Below are 20,036 nucleotides of genomic sequence, written 5' to 3'. Positions count from 1 at the left end.
CTCTTCCCCCTTCCCCAGGACCCCCAGAGGCTGTTCCTCTCCTCCTGGGAGTGAGAGGATTAGGGTCATATGAACTGGGAGACAGGGAAAGGTGGGTAGTCTGGATGGCCTATGACAATCTGTGCTCCTGCAGGCCTGGATCCACCACTCTGCCAACTGATTCAAAACCAGGATCTTGGAGAAGCTGCAGGGTCTGCCTGGAAGTAGGGAGGCAGGGGCCACTTTGAGGAGGGAGCCAGAAAACGCAGTCAGGGTTGGAAGGGACCCAGGGTTTGGAGGTAGGTACCTGGGTAGAGGGATGGGAGGCAGTGAACGTGTGGGGATGAGGGCTGAGGCTGGCAGGGCCCTGGCTGGGACCATGCAATGTGCCAGGCCCTTACAGATGGTCAAGAATAAGCCATTATTTTACAGATGGGGGTGGATACAAAGGCTTAAAAACAAATATGGATGAGAACCTGGTCTGGAGTTGGGGTGGCAGGGAGGGAGGTCTTGTCTCCTGCCCCATGTTTCCCATTAAATTTATCGCTATGATGTTGTTTTTAATTTGTATATGGTGAATATTTTCATTGCACCACAAATTCTCCCTGTTCTTTCCCCCCAAATTCTAATAGCAGACTTCCTCCTGTATTGCTACATTCCTGAGTTCTGGCCCTTCTGGACCTTACTCTGTCTATGGTAACCCCTGGACCAGCCGGCCAGAGGATGCAGAGAGGATGCCACGCCTATCCCATTCATTCCCAGGGAGTCTCCATCCCCCAGGCTTTTCCCTGTCTCCTGCCTCTGGCCAGACCATTGATTTTCATAATTAACTGAATCACAAGAGCAAGAGCTCTTAGTGTGTGCCAGCCCTGACCTCCTTTCTAACTGGCCCCTCATTCTCCCAGCAGCCACCTCCTGGGACAGCTGCTTGTCTATTCCGCACAGCCCACCCCCAAGATACAGCACATGCTGTGCTAGCTTCCCAGGGTCGTCCATGGGCCATGGAATCACAAAGTGATAAATTCATACAATATCAGAGCTGGCAGCTTTAGAAGTGTTATCTACCTTCTACCCACCCACCCCACCCCCAACTTAACAAATAGGGACACTGAGTCTGACCAAGGAGAAGTGACTTGTTCAAATTCTCGCACTTCAGTTGTTCAAGGTCTCACACTTCAGAATCTGGGTTCCCTGACTCCACTCCATTTTCTGGTCCATGTGGCTGTCCGGGGGTCACCATGGCCAACTTCTAGGATTGCCTTTCAGCAAGACTCCTTTAACTGTATGGTTTCAACTCAGGGGAGAGGTCAGAGAGTTAGAGCTGAGAAAGGGGAGGGACAAAGGGCAGTTTACCCATCTATCAACCTGTATTGAGCATCTCCAGCATACCAGGCCCTGTCAGGGAAGCAGAGTTGAGTAAGCCATAGCGCCTGCCTCTCAGACAAGGGCGGGGAGACACCCCCCCCCCACCAGGTGCACTATCAGGGATGGAAGTGCTGGGTTAGCAGTTTGCACAAAGTGCTGTGGGAGCACAGGGGAGGGAGCCATTCATCCCACCTGGACAGGGCAGGGGTGACTTCATTTAGCTGGTCTTGGAAGGAGTACAGGTTTGCCAGGTAAAAATGAAGAAAGGAGCATTCCTGGCAGAGGTACAGCAAGAGCAAGGAGGAGAGAAAGTCCTTGCACATGCTCACTGGGTGTTGGGAGGGACATGGCTGGGGAGGGTTAAGCGAGGCATGCCAAGCCCACTTGTGGAGGCCCTATCATGCTTTACCTGGAAAGTGATGAGGAGCCGTATTTTAAGGTAAAAAGTGAGGGATCAGGTTGTAGTGAAGGAAGGACACTCTGGCAGTTATATGGAGGAAGGAATTGGGGAGGGGGATTCTGGTGGCCTACTGGGAGAGTCCTGCGACTGTCCAAGTGCGAGAGGCTCACTGCCACACCGTGCGGGGGGATAATGAGAGGTGCATTACACAGAGAGAACTGGCCAGATTCCACTAAAAGCCTGGTGGGATGTGCAGGGAGAAAGATCCCCATGTTGTTGATCTGGGCAGCCAGTGGCTAAAGGTACCTTTTTGCAGGAGAGGAATGTCTGGGAGGAGAGGGATAATGACTTCAGATCCCTCTAACACACTGATTTAGAGGCCCCAGGGGACAGCTGGTTGGCAATGTCCACTAGGCTGTCTGATAAACAAGGCTAAGTTCAGGGTCAGTCATGTGGCCTAGAGCTTATCTGTTCTAGTGCTGAAATTATCCAGAGCTGGGTTCAAATTCAGTTCCATGTTCTTGCTCTGGGACCCTGGACGAGACCTTTAACTGCTCCGATCCTTAGTCACCTCATCTATAAAATGGAGAAAACAATAGTCAGGATGAAATGCGGATGAAATGCAACCTTGTCGTGGGCCAGCTCTTGTCACCAGGCATCAAAGCTCCTCCTTCTCTGACTCTCACTGCGGTTTCTAGTTCTCCAACTCTGAGGCAGACAAGGACACTCCCTTCCTCCCCTGCCCCTACCCAACACCGATGATGCCAACCATTGGCCAGTCACCAGAGTCCAGCTTTGGGGCATCAGCCAGCTACAGAAGACATCAACACAGAAACCCCACCAGGGCTCAGGGAGGTGGCTTGGGACTGACTAGGCTGACAGAATATGGTTGTTCACTACCAGCCAGCTAGGATCTGACAAGCCCTTAGCCTCTGGGGGCTTCTCCTTCCTACCTGAGAGGAGGGACAGGTTTGGAGGATGGGGCTGACAGGTGATCCCTGAAGGCAGGTCCAGGCTCCTATTTCATGGCCCCTGACAAACCAGGCCTGGTCTTCTGTTCTTGGAGGTCGGGCTTAGTGGTCACCAGCAAGGTTTTCTCAGGTTCAACCAGTCTGCTGGGTTCCAGAGTAGGGGAGGATGGTGGGCGAGCAGGCGCCTGGGAACAGCCAAGGCTTCGTGCTATGCAAATAACATGCAACCCCTTGCTGATGTGAGGGTCTTCTGGGCAGTCGGCAGCACTGAGGGGGAGGGGCTGTGGAAGGAGGAGATTGTCCCAAGGGAGGAAGGACATTTCCCCCCCAACCCCGGGCCAAGACCCCACTTGGATGGGGGAGGGGTGAGCCCACTGGACTAATGGGTTCATGATTCATCGCTGAGCTCTTGTCTGCGCTAATTGGCTCTGCTGGCCGCCTGATTCATGGCGGGGAGCCGGGCTCTGGGGGACCCCCATGTCCCTCCCCCGTCTCCCGCCCAGGATGACTGCGTGAGGCTTTTAGGTCCAGGATCCGTTCCAAGGGACTGCTGCCCAGCATCCATCAGGCTGAGAGGCTAGGGCTCTGGGATGGGGGTGGGAACACCAGCACAGAGCTGCCAGCCGATGTTTCCGACCCCACACCAGCCACTGAGGGGCTTGGAGGGACAAGGGCCTGGTCTGGGGTCTAGGCAACACAGGTGTGATCCAGGCAGGTGTGAAAGGCGAGGGGAGAGAGATGGGGTGCAGCTGGGGAATGGGAAGAGCATTGGTGGCAGAAGAGACTGGGGCAAAAGCAATTGTGGGTCCAGCTCAAAGGGAACACAGAACTGTGGGAGATGAGGCTGGTGACTCAGACACAGAGTGCAGCACACTGAGCTGCCTTTCATTGCCCAGAATAAGACAAAAGACAGAATAAGAGTGAGAAATTGCTGTGTGTCCTTTGGTAAAGTCACTTAACCACACTGAGCCTCCACATCTCAGAACCTTCAGTAGAAGAAAGTCACCCCCATGCACAAGCTCTCTTCCTCTGGGGACATTCCTCTGGCAATATCTGGGTCTTGGTACAGACACCCAAGGCCTCTATGAATACTGTCACTCATTACACTCCACAATGACAAAAAGTGTCCACTGGAGCCTGTCCTCTTGGGTACAGGGATGGATGTCCCTGGACAGGGACATCCCTGCTGGCCTCTCACCACACGGAGACTGCACAGCTCGCCAAGGCTCTTGCCCTCACCGGACCCAGGCTGGGTGTGAGGCCACATTCACCAGACCAGAGGGGTGGGTAGCTGTCCCCACCCCCACTGTCAGAAACAGGCCAGGGGCTGGTCAGTCAGGGCAGGGCTAGGGGCTGGAAGGGGCCTGACTAGAGCTCAGGAAATACCTCCTCAGGATTCCATGAATGAACAACTGTCCTGTGGCTTCCGCAGAGGGAGGCCTTCAGCAGGAGATGAATGGAGCACATAGTCCACAGTGAGGCACCACCAGCTTCTTGGCTGCTTCAGCCAAAAGCCCAGGCGTCATCCCCACTCGTCCCTTTGACCCTCAGTCACATCCACTTGTCAGCAGTGCCTGCTGGCTCTAATTCTAAACCAAACTCAGATCAGGCTCTTCTCTCTGTCTCCACTGCTGCCAGAGGCTGTTGGTCGAACAAGCGATGGCTTGGGTCTGGCCTCCCCTCCCAGCCTCCTCTCTGGCACTTATTTTAATCCATTCTCCACGAGGTAGTTGGAGCTTTTGAAGACATAAATCAGAGCTCATTCATTCTCCTACTACAAGTCTCATGGATTTCTATCACTTTAGCAGAAAATTCAACCTTCTTGGCTTAGCTTATAAGACTTTATATGATCTAGCCACTGGCAGCCTCGCTGACCCCACCCTCAGCTAATCTCTCCCCACTCACTGACCTTGCTTAGGCTCAGAATCTGCCAAGCACATTCGTGTTCCAGGGCCTTTGCACGGGCTGTTCCTGCTGCTCAGAATGCCCTTCGTTCTGCACATGGCTAGCTCCTTGACCTTTCCTAACCACTCCATCTGTTGTAGCCCTAACCATTCTCTGTCTCATCAATCTATTTTATCATCTTCAAACCCCTAAGGCTGCCTGATAAAATCTTTTAAACAAGATTTTATAAATGTTTATAAATGTGCACACACGCCCCTCCTTCAAAGTCCTGTCCCCTGAACCTGCCCTGCACTGGCTGCTACTTGTCAGGGTGGCTGGGTCTCTCCCAGCATCCTACAGGCTGAATGAAGGACTCAGAGTGGGCTTTGCCACCAACTTCCTAGTGGAAGTTTTCTTCTTTTTTCTTTTTTGGAAATGTTTTTCTTCTCCACACTCTTCCCTCACGGTTGGACAGCCGGTCATCCTCCATGGCGGCCCATCACTTCACAGTCACCTCCTAACCCCCGACCCCCTAGCTTCAGCCTCCTACCTCCCCCAAGTAGAAGCCTGGGGTCAGAGCTATGGTGGAGGGCGGTCACCAGGGGGTATTACCTCCCTGCTCTGGCTCTTCATGGCTCCATAAGGGGACAGGTGGCTTGTGGGTTCACAAAGCTGCTGGGGAAGAGCATCCCAGCAGTATCCAGGGGCCTAGCTTTGTCCATAGCTCATCACACCCCTCCCCTTCCCCTAGGGAGGAGGAGCAAAAGGAAGTTGTCTGGGGAGAGAAGAACCCCCTTCCAGTTGGGGGGGGCCCCGCCCTGTAGGACTATTGCCTACTTGACCCTAAGTCTTCTAACTGGGATCCATCCACCCCCTGCAATTTGAGACCGCAGGCGACCTGAGTGACCCTAACCCTTCCATAGGATTTATTTCCCTCCTCCCCCACCCCCACCATAGAGGAAGCTGGGGTCAGGGTAGAAGAGAAGAGGCCAAGTTCATGTGCTCAGTGCTTAGTGACCAGGGCCAACAGAAAAGGCTCTGACCCAGAGGAGCTGCGGACCAGACAGAAAAAACAAGTTCCCGTTTTCCAGGAGGAAAGGCTGAGACCTAGAAGGTTGGTTCAGATTGCCTAACCTCACGGACCAGTTTCCCCCTCCCCCCAAGCTCCTGCCTTTCCCCTACCCCAGGGGACCCCAATTTCATCAAGCTTCCACAGAGCTCCTGCCCCCACAACCCCTCCTTAGCCTCCCCACCACACCCATGGGAGACTCTGAGACTTCTGCTGCTCCCTCTGCTCTCGCTCCTCCCTCTCCCCTCAGGAGGCTGAGTTCCCTGAAGGAATGTGGTGACCCTGAAGGTGGCCTGCGCCTGGCGGGGTGGGGAGGGGGTGCTGCTGGCCTCTGCAGCCAACTGTGCAGCCTCTGCAGCCAGAGGCAAGTATTGATCCTTCTCTGAGCCTACGTTACTCCATGTTCACAGTGCACCCCAGGTCCCTTCCCACATGGCCGCTTTCTGTTCTGTGAGGTCCATCTATCTGGTGGTCTAGGGAGAGGGTGAAATCACACACAATTCTAGCCAGAATTACCCAACTAAGCTGCTCCCAAACTCCTAACCCACAGGAACTATGTGAGATAACATTTGGTTGAAACTGTTTCAGGGAGTGCCCCAAGGGGGAGCAGCAGGGAGACTGTGGTGCCTTTCTCAGGCCTGTCTCCTTGGCCCTTCCTGGTCTTCTTGCTCTATATCTTTACATTCCCCAGGCCCGACCCTGCTAACTGGGAAAAGGAAAACTGCAGCGAGGGCAATGGAGGGAAGAAGTCACAGAAGGAAGTGGGGGGGGGGGGCGCAGGCACCTCTCCATCCTGCTCTAGATATCCGTCATGACCCTCTCCCGCCTCGGCAGTCCTTCTGACACTCATTGGGAGACACAAGTCCTGCCTCTAAGGAACCCAGGTCTAATGGGGGAGGCACGGTCCCTGCCCTCCGGCCCTTTTGAAAGCAGCTCTTGCCCGAAGTCTACTGACTCAGGATGCAAGGACTGGTCTCCTCCAGCGCCCGGAGAGCCTTGGCAGCCACCCCAGCTTCTGAGGCTCAGAGAGGGTGAGACTGGGGTCTGAGACCACCCTGTGAGTGAGCCGCTAAGTTTGTGGGGGGTGGTCTAAGCCCACTCTTGGGGGCACCAGGAAAGGGGCAAGAAACCTAACAGGTTGAATTTCTGAAAAAATGCACCAGGATCAAGCATATTTTCCCAGGCATCCCGAGTGTGGTTTTAAATGGAAAACACAGCCCATCAGGGCAGAAGCATGTTTAGATGAAGAGACCCCTCCTGCCCCCACCCACCTAGAGGCTCGCTTTCTGCTGAGGCAAACATGTGATTATATTTATTTCACAGGCGTGGGAGGCCTGATTGTTACCCCTTCCCTCCTCCTAGCTGGGGGCACGCAGATCTCGGGCTCACCACCAGCGGTTTCTTCTCCCAGGAGCTGAGGGGGGGTGCGGTAGAAAGTTGCTGGGCTCAGAGAGGAGACAAGGTTCAGGCCTCTGCTCTGGGCGACTGGAGTGACTCTGGGTGAGACTTTGTTCTCTCCATCTGTGAGATGGAGCTGGTCGGATCTTCTGGGGTAGCCAGCCCCGATGTGGTCCTCAGGCATCTCACCTCCCGGTTTCACGTCTGCGCCTCCGCCCACACTGAATAGGGCCAAGGCATATGGCCAATAGAATACTGCAGAAATGAGAGAGTGAGACTCCCAAGGTCCCCCTTAGGTCGCCCTAGATCACTTGCTGGAGGGGGGCGTGGGGCAGAACTGTCTGCTGCCATGTTGAGGAGATACCACAGGCTGAGGAGCATCAGCTGAGTGCTCCATCTTGGAAGCGGATCCTCCACCCCAGGCAAGCCCTTAGATGACAACACCATGTAACCCCTCAGAGAACCTCTAGCCAGAATTACTCAACTAAGCTGCCCCCAAATTCCTAACCCACAGAAACTATGTGAGATAATATTTGGCTGAAATTGCTTCAGGGTGATTTTGTTATGGAGTAATAGTGGGTAAACCCCAACAGTCTCTTAGCCCTCTGGCTTGGCCACATTAGCAGTTGGCTGCCCCACCTATGAACTTTGGCTCTCTCTGCCCCATTGTTGCCAACTGCTCTTGATGCTAGAATGAGTCTTCTTTAGATTTTCTCACCTGCTACTGTTTCCCAAATTACCCTGAGGTTAACAATCACCTGGGACCCTTGTTAAAGACTTAAGTCTAAGTCACCCCACTGATAACCCCGCAGCTCTGGAAAATTCCAAGTTGTGTAGAAGCTTCTCACACAACTCCTAGCATATAGCAGTTACTCAATAAATTTTTCCCCAAAGGTTCTGTTTTTATCTTTATCTTCTCATGGGACATGCAATAGTAAACACAGACACACACACCCCTGTGAATCAGGGCCTATGCTAAGCATTACATTATTTAATTCTCTCTCCTCTCAGGTGGTGGGAGCTAGAAAGCTGAGAAGACAGGATTTGAACCCAGTGCTTTCTCTCTCCAGCCAGTAGAACCACTTCCCACACTGCCACCCGTGGAAGCCACCCAGTGTCCCTCAGGACTAATTTCAGGCCCTTCTCTGTGGTTGCCCAGATCATCCCATTTTGGCCCATTTGGATCCAGTACCAAGTTCTGGCCCTTCCCTTGTGCCAGGCGAGCTCTGCCTGTCTCCAGCCACCACCTCCACTAAGTGTCAGCCAGCTATCCCCACCTCCGCTCCTCCTCCATGTCCCAACCAAACTCAGTGGCTCCCTCTGCCAGGAACTCTACAGGAGCTGACTCCATCACCCTCCCCTCTGCTTCTGTGTTCCTGGTGCTAGGCTGGGTCCCCAACCCATTCCTCCCTGTCATGATCTACAGGTCCCACAAGGGCTGGAGACTCTGCACAGTTGACTCAGTTCAGATGCAACCCTGGCAGCAGCTATGTGACTGAGGGTCACTCTCTTAATTTCTTAGAGCCTCAGTTTCCTCATTTCCACACTGGGCATCTAAAACTTGCCTCCTGGTGGTTGTGGTGCAAGACGAGCTTTTGACTTTGAAAAACATTTTATAAACTGTAAAATGCTGCATAAATGAGAAGGGTTCATTGATATGAGCTTTTTTAGCATTGCCTCCACCCACCCCACCACATACACACTCTCATACCCAGAGGTATGAGATTCAAGGGTAACATTAGGTTTCCCCAAACACCCCCAAATCTTCATGCTGCTTCATCGCCTGGAAGGCTCTTTCTTGTCATCTGTGTCTGGCTGGCTCCTATTCACCCTTCTCAGCCCAGGTTGTCACTGCTTCCATGGAGCCTTCTGCTTCTTCCCTTAGTGAAATTAATGCCTTCCACTCACTCCGTGGGTGCTTTCACTGTCCTTGTCAGCCTGCTTATGTCTGCTTAGATATCTGCCTCCCCCAGTGGACCATCTTATTTATCTCTGTATGTGTGCATGCAGTAGATACTCAGTAAGTGCATGTTAGTTTTGCTTTCCCTGAAATACATTCCAATCCTATTTAATAGTAGTTTGCTGCTCTTCCTTGCTATCCACAAACACTTCCTCTTCCAAATAGGTTGTCAGGGTTCACTCCCCACCTCTCTAAAAAAATCTCAATCAATTACCTGCCCTCTGTATAAAGAACAACCAAAACAAGGCGTGACTGTGGTCTGGCGTTCAGCCTCTCTCCTAGGGCCTGGGACAGACAAGAAAGGCATGGGGAGGGATGCAGGCGGGTTAGAGGCTCCAGTGCCCCACCCCCACCCACGGGGAATTGGCTTTGGCTCCACAATTGTGGGGATGGGGGTGGGGGGGGGTCAGTGTTTGGTTTTCTGGCATTTCATTTATGCCTTGAAAGTTGGCTTGGGCTGTCAGGGGATCAGGGGAGGGGAGCCAGGCTGGTTGGTGGCAGGGGGTGTCTCCACACACACAGTCCCTGCCATCTCATTGGCTTCCTCCCAGCGCCGAGGGCAAGATCAAACATCAAACGCGGCCGGGCTGGTGCCTGGGCTAATGGAGCTGGGCAAGCATCTTCCAGATGTGTGCAGCTGTTTTCTCCCACCCCCATCCAGAGTCATGTGCTTGGAGACCCATGTCAGCTGCTCTGTGGGTCCCAGGTCCCCAGGTGTGGCTGAGGGCACTAGATGCCCGTTCTCCCACCCTTGACCATTGCTGGCGTTCTCCACTGATGGAGAACCTTCCTCCCTCCCCCTTCTTCTAGCTAAAGATTCTTTTAATGCACTACCAACTGGGAAGTCCCTCTGGCTGGATAACAAGTATCCTGCCTGCTGTAACAGCAGGCCTCCTGGGACTCAAGGAAGGTAGAGGAGACTCAGGCAGAAAGGAAGGAGAGAGATGCTTGGGATGATTCAACCAGGGGAAATGTGGGGAGATAATGAAATATGCGTAGCTCAAGTTAATTTGAAAATGGGAGCACTCTACTTCCGGGCACTGGGCCGTCAGAGAGGGTATCAGCCTCTCAGCCGCCCAAGTCCCTCTTCCCAAATGCTATAAGCTTCTAATAAGGATGTAATACAATTGAATTTATTACAGATTTAATTGTTTACAGAAATTTGCTCAGCTGCTGCAGACATGGACTAGGAGGGCTGATCGGCAGGGAGATGGGACTAGAAGGGAGAGGAATGGGGTGGAGGGATGAGAAGAGGAGGAGAGGGACACGGGAGGGAGAGGATGAGGAGGGAAGGTATCTGGAGGAGGGAGGATAGAGAAACAACTGAAGACAGACTGAAGACAGAGCCAAGAGGAAATGCAAAGGACGGAGGTTCGAAGAGAGAAAGCGGCAGAGACAGGGAGGCAGGAGCAGGGAGAGATGGGGAGGAAGCCCTGCAGAGAGCGGTGGTGCCTGGCTGATGGGAGAAGGCGGCCTCTGTCCAGGGCTGAAAGGGCTCCCTGGCTCCCAGCCACCCTCAGAGGCGTGGGGACAGTGGAAGGGCCAGGGGTTGTCAGGTTGTCAGGAGAATTGGCTTGGAGGGTTGTTGTCAGAGGGAGAGAGAGAGATGTCCTCTGCAGGTTGGAGGCTGGACGCGGACCTGTTGACCGCCCTCCTCCGAGGCCCTGGCCAGGGCGGGTAAGCCTTCTCTAGAAGGCCTGGGCAGCCCCAGGTCTGCTTTGAGAACTTGGCGCCAGCTACCTCCGCCCCCCAGGCGTCCACCTGCAGAGGACTGCTCTGCCCTCCTCTCTCCTACCACCAGCGTGAGATTTGGGGCAGGAGGGTGTGGCTGGAGCTGGGAGGCCAGCCGCTGTCCCTCAGTTTTCTCATGGGATCCAGAGTCTCTGCCAAGGAAAATGGCATTTCCAGGGTTACGCAGTGAAATGATGGCAGGAATTAGATTAGAACTTGGGACAAAAAGGGGAGAATTCAACTGCTCTTACTCCCAACTCAAGCTCATTCCACGACAGCCCTGGAAACCAAAATATCCAAGGATTGTGACGCTTAGGTCTAAGGTGACAGAAAAGTCAAGAGGTTTGGGGGGGCCCCACTAACCTGAAGCTTGGTTGTCAGTTTTGGACTCCTGCCACCCCCAGGGGCCTGATGGCATCTGCTCCCCATTTGGATGAGAGAACACTGGGTGAAGAATAGGTCAATTAGCCCCTGGTACGCAGGCCTGAGAGGGAGGGGCTGTGATGCCCCCTCATACAGGTGTAGGTCGTGGCCAGGGGATACCCTCTGGGTTGGGCCCCAGGAAGGAAGAATTTCCAGAGTTGGAGCAGAAATGGGGCTCCCTGTGGTGCGCATTGGCAATGCCTCTGTAGGAAGGCTTATGGGGTTGATTGGAGCAGAGGGTTGGCTTCTCTGTCAGAGCCCAAGCTGGGTCCAGCACCCTCCAGCCCCCTCTACTCTATCATAGTGTCCTTCTCTTTGTCTGCCCACTGCCTCATGCCAACACACACACAAACACAGAGAAACAGGCGTTTACTCGATTCATTCAACAAAGGTTGAGTCAGTAGCATGTGGGAGGGCCTGAGGCACTGGGGATCCACAGACACCGGTCACCAAAGAGCTTCCAGTCAGAGACAGAGGCAGGACAGATGCAGCCATGTTCTAGGACAGCAGGAGGAACTGCAGAGCCTGATGTGTTGTAGATGGCCAGTGAACATTTGTTGAGTGAATAATGCAAGTGTATGGCTGGCCACAGAGGGGAGGAGGGAGCTCGCTGTCTGTGGGAACTGGCCAGGTAGCACAGAGGGGCAGCATTTGGGCAGAGCTCAGGCCACTCTGAGCTTCTTGAAGGCAGACTCCGCCCCCGGCTCCTGGCACACAGTATTTGGTAAAGGAGGGATGCCATTTCTCAGAAGTTTTTGGGTTGTCTGCAACAGAAAGCTATCTCCAACCGGCTTAAATAAAAAAGCAAACAAAATAAAAACAACCTTATGGGTGAACATAATCGCAACTTCCTGGAGTAGAGTTAGGTCAAGGTCCAGGCAAAGCTGGCCATGGTTGATAAATGCTGTCGCTGAGCATCTCCCGGCTCGGCTTTCTTCCCGGGTAGGATTTATTCTCAACTGGCGTCTCCCCAGGGAGTGGTAGGAAGGCTTACAGTATTCTTACTTGGCACCCCCAGCATAAAGGAAAGCACTTCTCTGTAGTCCCAGAGAAAGCCCAGAGTCGACTCTCATTGGGTGAATTGGAGATATGCCCATCTTTGAACCAATTACACGACTAGGGGTGTTGTACACACACAGTCACCTGGTTTGGGCCATAAGACCACACCCAGAATGGGCAGAGGAGTGAAGGGAGAGTGAAAGTAGCTTCTCCCCTCAAGAGAGTCGGGGAGGAGGATGTTTCCCATAACGGTGATGGTGGTGGGCAACAGAGGTCCATGACAAATGAATACATGAATGACTGGATAAATGAACTGGGCCTTGAAGGGTGAATAGGAGTTCACCAGGTAGAGAGAAGAGGGTCACCTTATACACACAAGGTTTGATTTGACATCCCTTTTTGTTTTCTTTCCTGGCTGCCCATCCCTGGCTGTCCCCATCTATGTATCTGGATCATCCTGGAAGCCCCAGAGGGCAGGGACTGTGTCTGCCACACTCCTTCTGGGCACTGCCCAGGCCTCTCCATCTAGACACTTAATCAAGGCTTCTGTGTATCCACCTCTCTCTGCAAGCGGGATGCTCTCTCCCACCTCCAACAGATCTGGGCTAAGTTAGGACTGGGTTCTGTCCCAGAGGGAGCAGTGAGGAGCCAGAGACAGGGTTGAGTCTGGCTGAGTTCTTTCAGCTCCCCTGCTGCGTTGTCTTTATTTATTTGCTTAACCGTTTGCTCCTTTGTTGCCACCTGCCTCCCCAGAGCTGGGTGGGTGCTGCGGACCCTGACCCAGACCTTCTATTGGAACCCAGTGGGGCAGTCAGCAGTCCTTCCCTCAGACTCTGGGGGTACATGCTGGAAGTGGGGGAAGGGAAGGAGAGGAGCCCGAGGGGAAGGAAGGGGTGAGAGAAGAGAACCCTTTTTTAGGATGAGAGACAACTCTGCTCCCTGAGATCCAGAGTTGGGCAAAGATTGCATCCCCCCCATTTAAGTTGGATGACTCTATATCCCCATTGCTGGTCCACTGCAGGAGGGGCCCCCAAAGAAGACTGGCATGGGAGAGGGACCTCAAAAGACAGAGGAAGGAGAGAAAAGCCGCTGGGGAAATTACACGTTTCCGAAGCTGCTTGGGCTGCAGTAATGAGAACCAGAGAAGGGGCTAATGGAGAGCAGATTGCCCGGGGGCTGGCTCCCAGCAGCCCCCTCCCCGGCATGCTGAAAGGAGAGCCTGGGGACAGGATGTAGGTAGGAAAGGACCACTCTCTACACAGGTCTCCCCTCAATCTCAGCTGCAGCAGGAGGACCAGGTGGACTGTATCCATGGGGAGGTTGCCGGAGGTCAAGAGAGAACACGGACACTGGCTGCAGTCAGCCCCAGGCTGTGTGCCCACGGGGGGCCACGCTTTTGGTCCTCAGCAAGCCACATGCACGGTGCCCTTTGGCTGTGAAGGGCCTGAGTGGGCACTGAGAGGAAGAAGAAAACCTGGGCTGCACCCCTGGGGGATCCCCAGTTTGACAAAAGAGACATGGTCCAGGAAGTCCCCACTCTGGGGTGAAGAACATACCCCTGTCCTTGGGGAGCCCCCTGTTTCTCTGCCTGGGGAGAAGATGATGTGACCACCTGGAGGTGCTCATGCCAAGTGGGGTGAGGGCCATGAAGTGGCAGCACCCAACCGGACTAGCACCCCAGCCACCCATACTGCCCTCTTGAATCAAGACCTCATTTTGTGCCACCTTATTTCATCTTCATGTCAACCTTAGGAGGCGGAAAGGGCTGACATTGCCATTTTGTAGATGGGTCCGTCAGACCACAGAGAAGGGAAGTTGCTTTTCAAAGTCACGGCTCCTGGGGTCCCCCAGCCAGCACTGGCCTCCCGGGCCTCCACTCTGGCCGGCCCTGCGATTTGGACACCGCAGACCACGGCCACAGAGCCAGGGCCACCCCTCTCCTCTCCTTCCTCCTGCCTTCCTCTATGTCTAGCTGCCAGGCTCTGCCTCTCTCTCCCTCCTCGCCTCTTCTCTGACCCCATCCCTCTTTCTCTTTTCCCTCTGGGCCTCTGCTTCTGTCTCCTTACTCTGTTTCTGTCTTTCCCTCATCTGACTCAGTCCCTTAATCCCTTCCCCGGGATCCCTTCTAGGAGGAACTTGGTCCAGGAAGACACTGAGCAGGCCCCCCCGGGGGGGGGGTAGGGTGTGTGGGGGGGTGCTGCTTGCTCTTGGCTGGGTCCCTTCCTCCAAGGCAGGGGGCCAGGAGACAAGGCCTGCCGGCCTGGGGCTGCCAGGGCACTTGGGTGGGGCACTCGGCCACATGACTTCTCCAACAAAGGGGATCCCCAGAGCCCTGGGAGAGGAGTAGGGAGAAGTGGGCCTGAGGCAGCAGGACCCCAGCAAGGGTCACAGCACAAGGTGGGGATGACAGTGCCCTCCTTCCTCCCCCACCTGTCACTCCCTTCTCTCCCTGCCCCTCTCCCTGCCATCTTTCTCCTGCCTTTTGTCTTCTCTCCTCTCTCTTATTCTCTTCTCCCCTCCTCACGCTGTCCCCCTCCAGCACTTATCCTAGGCTTGCATGTTCCCTCTTTCTCTTTCACTCCCCCCCCCAGCCCCCCTTCCTCCTCTATCGATCAGTCTCCCCAGCTCTCGCCAACACGGAGGCCCTGGACGGTGCTCACAGTCTTGCTTTAAATTTATTGCCCAGTAAAGGAGGCGGCAGATGGAAGTCTCCACCCCCCCACCCCCACCCTGTGTCTCCTCAGCCCAGCAAAAGCCAATCTAGACACGAATGTCGTCCATCAAATGCACCAATATGGGGTTATTTATAGGCTACCCCCTTCCAAGAAAGCAGAGTGTTTTTTCTTCCTCTCTCTATTCTCTTCGAGCTTTCACGTCTCAGGAGCCAGGGGGACACTGGACTCCATATATGAAAAGCTGCTCAGTGAGGTTCCCATCCCTCAGATTTTAGGGTAGGGGGGCGTAGAAGTGTCTTGATTGGAAATGAATTAATTAGAAGTGCGGCTCTTCAAGTCTCCAAGTTGGGTTATTTATAGTGTTCGGTTAATTTTGATAATTAACACTGGGGAAGAAAATCGAGTTCCGGGCAATGCAGAGCCCGCCAACAGAGACGCGCTGCCCGCCTCGTCTGCTCCCCCTCCCGACGTTGCTCCATTTGGATTCTGTCAAAATAGGCTACTCCCTGCCCGCGGAGTCCCTGGTTTTTCTAAAAGTAGAGCGAAGGGCGGAAGGCCACAGGCAGGGGGGCTGCTGGGGTGGCTAGCTGTTTCTGAGAAGCGGGGACCTCAGGCTTTCAGGGATCTGGGTGTCCCGTCTCCTGCTGTCCAGTCTGTTCCCCTCTTCTCTGGCTGCATTTCCGTCCTGGAGAAGCAGGTGCCAGGCTCCTGGCCTGGGTAGCCTTCTGCAGTGTGGCCGTGGAGCTAGGGGAGCAGGGCAGCTGTACCCAAGGTCTGGCATAGATGCCCCAGGCACCCCCACACACAAGATTGGAAGGAGCATGAATAGGGAGAGACTCTGTGGTTTTGACTAGGAGTCTGCTGCTGCCCCATGGGGCAGGATGGACATTTTGAGGAGAAAGTGACCTATCTCCAAGAAGGAAAAGGGGACTTCAGGGTGCCCCCAACATGCTGTCCTGCTCCATCTCAGGTCATTTGCTCTCCCATCCCTTACGCTGCCCCAACTGGTTGCTGGGCACATTCCCTTTCAAGTTCCTGCATCCTTACGCAAACACCCTCTGCTCAGAATGCCCCCTCTTCCCTGCTCTGGTGAGCTCCTCCCCTTGGTGAAGCCCAGGGTAGCACAGCCTTCTTGCTGAGTTGGTGGCTTCCCCTGTGGCTCCCCTAACTTTGTCTAGTAGAAGTCACAGAGGTGGCAGAGGAGTTATTGTGAAGATGGGTCTGGGAAGACAGAGGGTTGGGCGCTGAAGGCCCCACTATGGAGTGTTACCCCTTCCTTGGAGGCGCTGGGAGCTGCCTCCTTCCAGGAGCTGCCTCCTTCCAGCTGCCTCCTTCCAGCTGCCTCCTTCCAGCTGCCTCCTTCCAACCAACTTCCCGCCCCAGGTGGCGGATGGACCACCCAGTGCAGGTAGAGGAAGTGGTGGGAGGGCTTCTCTCTACTGAGCGCAGAGGGGGTCTGGATCATGGACAGGAGCTTCAAACACAACCGTCCTGAGGGAAACTGCTTCGGGGCTTGCCAAGGGCTGGGGCCAGACTGGAATGGGGATGGGTGACAAGGGCTGCAGTCTCCCGGAGTCCCCGGCCTGGCCAGCATTGCCCTGTGCATGTTCTCAGGTGTCTCAAACCTCCTCCCCTTCCCTCTGGGCTTCAGATCCCTAGAAGAAAGAAGGAGGGAAGGAGGAAGGTAGAGTCCTCCTGATGGCTTCTCCCCGCTCCTTATCTCCCCAAATTTGTAGGCAAACTGCCCTTCCCTCTTCCCATAGCCTTCCCACAGCTGGCCTGACCAGCTGCCCTCTCTTCCTTGGGATCTGAAGCCCTCCTGCAGGAAGTCTGCCGAGCTTGCACCCATTGTTCTTACCTGCCTCGGTCTCCATCCATCGGGAGGCACACTGGGCCACTCTCACGCTTCTGGTTGTTTTGGACACCGCTTGTCCATTTCTCATTTTCTGTCTTGATTCTGGTCAGATCCCGGCCCTTCTTAAGGACAGGGACCAATTCTTGCCCTAGACGGGGAGAATCCTAGGTAGCAAGAGTCTGTTCTCCATCCCACCCACCTGCCCCAGGTGTGGAACGCAGACCTGCCCACCTGCCTCTGTTCCTGCTCTCTGGGGGGTGGGGATGGGGCAGGCAGGCCCTGTGAGCACTGGTGCCTCTAGGCCAGGCCACTGACCCCAGGCCACTTCAGGCCAACCCTCAGACATTTCCGAGAGTTTCCCCCCACTTTTCAGCTCAGGGGCCTCGGGGAGCTGTGATTCTGTCTCCAGCTTCCTCTGAACAGAGAGCCCATTTTTAATTAAAGTGGAAAAAGAGCTGAAAATCTGTTCGCATTTAATCATCTTGACGACCTTTTTGCTTAAGAGTTTCCAGCTGAGGGGGAGATGTGGGAGGGGGTAGATATTTCTCGAGCCTGGGCCTGGGTCGTGGAGGAGGAGGGAGAGCCTCTTACAGGGATGAATAATGGAACAGGAGCCGAGGTGGCTCTGAGTGCCGACTCAGCACTTTGCTGGCAGCTGGCTCCTCCAGGAGGTGCCCACTGCACCTGCGCCCCTCCCCGGCACCCTGCGGGCTGGGCCTGATGGGCTGGATGGGAGCCTGGCCTAGGACCCCCAGGCAGCAGAAGCAGGGCTAGTCTGGGAAGGAGATGGTCTTCACATCCTGGGTGGGAAACGGCGGAGGCACTGTGGACAATCCCAGGTCCCACAGGGGCCATGCTGAAGGGAGAACCCAATCTCCTGCCCCCCCACCCCCCGCCCCAGGGCTGAAACTGCTGGAACACTCTATAACTCCCTAGTCACCAAGTGACCAGGAACATATCTGTACAGCTCTGGGCCTCGGTTTCCCCATCTGTAGATGACTTCTGGGAGGGAGGGGTGGCTCCCCCTTCTGAAATCTGAGCCTTGTCTAAGAGTGGGTAACTGGGAACACCCTTGTGCTCCTGTCCCAGGTGTGAAACTCTCCTGTTAAATGGGGAAAACTCTCAGAGATGTCTGAGGTTTGGCCTGAAGTGGTCCGGGGCCAGCAGCCTAGCCTAGAGCTGCCAGTGGCCCTGCCTGCCCCACCCTCCAGCTCCCTGAGAGCAGAAACAGACCAGGGGCCATGTCCTTTGGTTCTTGCACCACTCTCCCCTTGCACAGCTCTCCCCTACCCCCCATGGACTATGGGGGAGGACAATGGCATTGACATTCCTTTCCATATACCAGACCCACTTCTCTGCTCCCTCAAGAGAGGACACTGCAGCCTAGAGACCAGCTCTCCCTTCTCAGAGTAGGGACTTCCAGGGCAAGAAGTCCCCCCTTGGACTGGATTGCCCCATGGCAAGGCTGCATCTTCTTTCTCCTGGGAGGGGATGTTCCGACAGCAAATAGAGTGGGTGGGACTGAGAGAGTTGATGCAGAAAGAACTGACCACTCAGGCCTTCTGTGCTCAAATTTTTAGCCCTGTCTTAGGAATCCTCAACCCAAGCCTTGGGATGCTTGGGATGGGGGTGGGGGGAGCTGGGAAGTGATTGGCCTCCTCCTGCTCCTCCCTGCTCTGAGTCCTCTTGGGGGTCTTGCCTTCACTGGGAGACTTAACACACCACACATCCATGCCCTCTACCCCCCTGCGCTGGAAACCAACCCAGACAATCGCACTTGACCCCACTTCCCCAAAGCGCCTCAGTGAAGATAAGCTTGGACCCAGGCTGTCGCCTTCCCCAGCAATTCCCGTGGGAATTGTGTTGGAGCCCGAGGCCTGTCAAGGCTCTGGCTCTTATCTGCATTAGGAAGCCCCCCAACCCCCCCACCCCGCCTTGGAGTCATGGTCTCCACTGCTAAAATGTCATCTCACCCCTCATCCGGTCTCCAGCCTGCAGGCCAGAAGCCACCATCAGCAGCAGCATCAATAGGAGTAATTGACATCTCCCCACTCCCTTGACTTGCAAAGCATACTCGTGTGCAGTAACTCTTGACTCCTGCAGTAACTCTGAGACTGCTATCTCACGCCCAATTTACAGGTGAGGAAACTGAGGCTGGGGGGTGGGAGGGACTGGCCCAAGGGCATGCAGCAAATAAGAGGTAGACTCACCTCTGACGCCTTCCCTCCTGTCTTCCCACCTGCCGACCGCATGGTGCTGCCTTACTCAGTTTTTCTTTAAAATGTCTTGGTTGAAATAGGGATCAGGAAAAAAATAATTATAAAAATCAAAAAACAAAATGAATAGGCAACTATTAATCAAAGCCACTCTGCAGGGGAGGGGGAGGGAGAGGGACCAAAACAGGGGAGGGAGAGAAGAGCACAAGGGACTATGGTGATGGTGCATGGGTGAACTTGTGGTGGGAATTTTATGGGGACTACACCTGAGAGGAGAAAGCATACATTGTAAAAAAGGAAGAATGATGTATATATATATATATATATATATATATATAATAAAAATAAATAAAAATAAAATGCCTTGGTTGCCCTTGGATACAGGATAAAAACTGAGAGAGATGATTGAAAACTTCAAACTGCAGTGCAGCTCTGCTATCCTGGGAAGGATCAAAGCTGAAAGTCAGGAGGAACTTTCCAGAGGAAGGCTGCTGGAGGGCGGTGTGTGCCACAGCGAACAGGGCAGAGGCTGGACTAGAGGCAGGGAGGCACAGCCCCAGAGTCAGCCAGGAGGGTGGCTTCCTGCGCGTCGGGGTCCGCTGACCTCCCTCTGTGCCCTGGAAGGCCTGGATCTCTCCACTGCAGCACTTGGGCATAGCATTGCCCTCCTCCAAGACACCAAGTCTCGGGGGAATGAAGGCCTTCCCAACTACATTTGAACAAATCATTAAAATCGTATGATTCCTTGACAAGTGGTATGGGTACAGAACAGGGCATGTGTGGGAGGGAGGGTGGCCTTTGGAGGAAGAGAACAACCTGCAGACGGGAAGATGGAAGCCTTTAGCCAATGCGGTAGTTACACCGAAGAAAAAGGGCAGACAACTCCCATGGGTGCGTGACCCACGACAGGGCTCAGAAGTGGGAATGCTGATGAATGTGGGTCAGACAGAGGCCCCCCTGGCAGGGTAGGGCAGGGGCAGGAAGGGGCACAGCCTCTGGGGCTGGAGCAGACAGCAGGGAAGGCACTGTGGAACTGGCCCACTTTAATGCTCCAGTTAATCTAACTGGACTCCAAAATTGCTGAATTTCTCCCACCCCTCTCACTACTAAT

The sequence above is a fragment of the Talpa occidentalis genome, unplaced genomic scaffold, assembly GCF_014898055.3.
Source record: "Talpa occidentalis isolate TD23 unplaced genomic scaffold, MPIMG_talOcc4v2.1 talOcc4.7, whole genome shotgun sequence".
NCBI classification, from domain to species: Eukaryota; Metazoa; Chordata; class Mammalia; order Eulipotyphla; family Talpidae; genus Talpa; species Talpa occidentalis.
Note: the sequence above shows the minus strand (reverse complement) of the source record.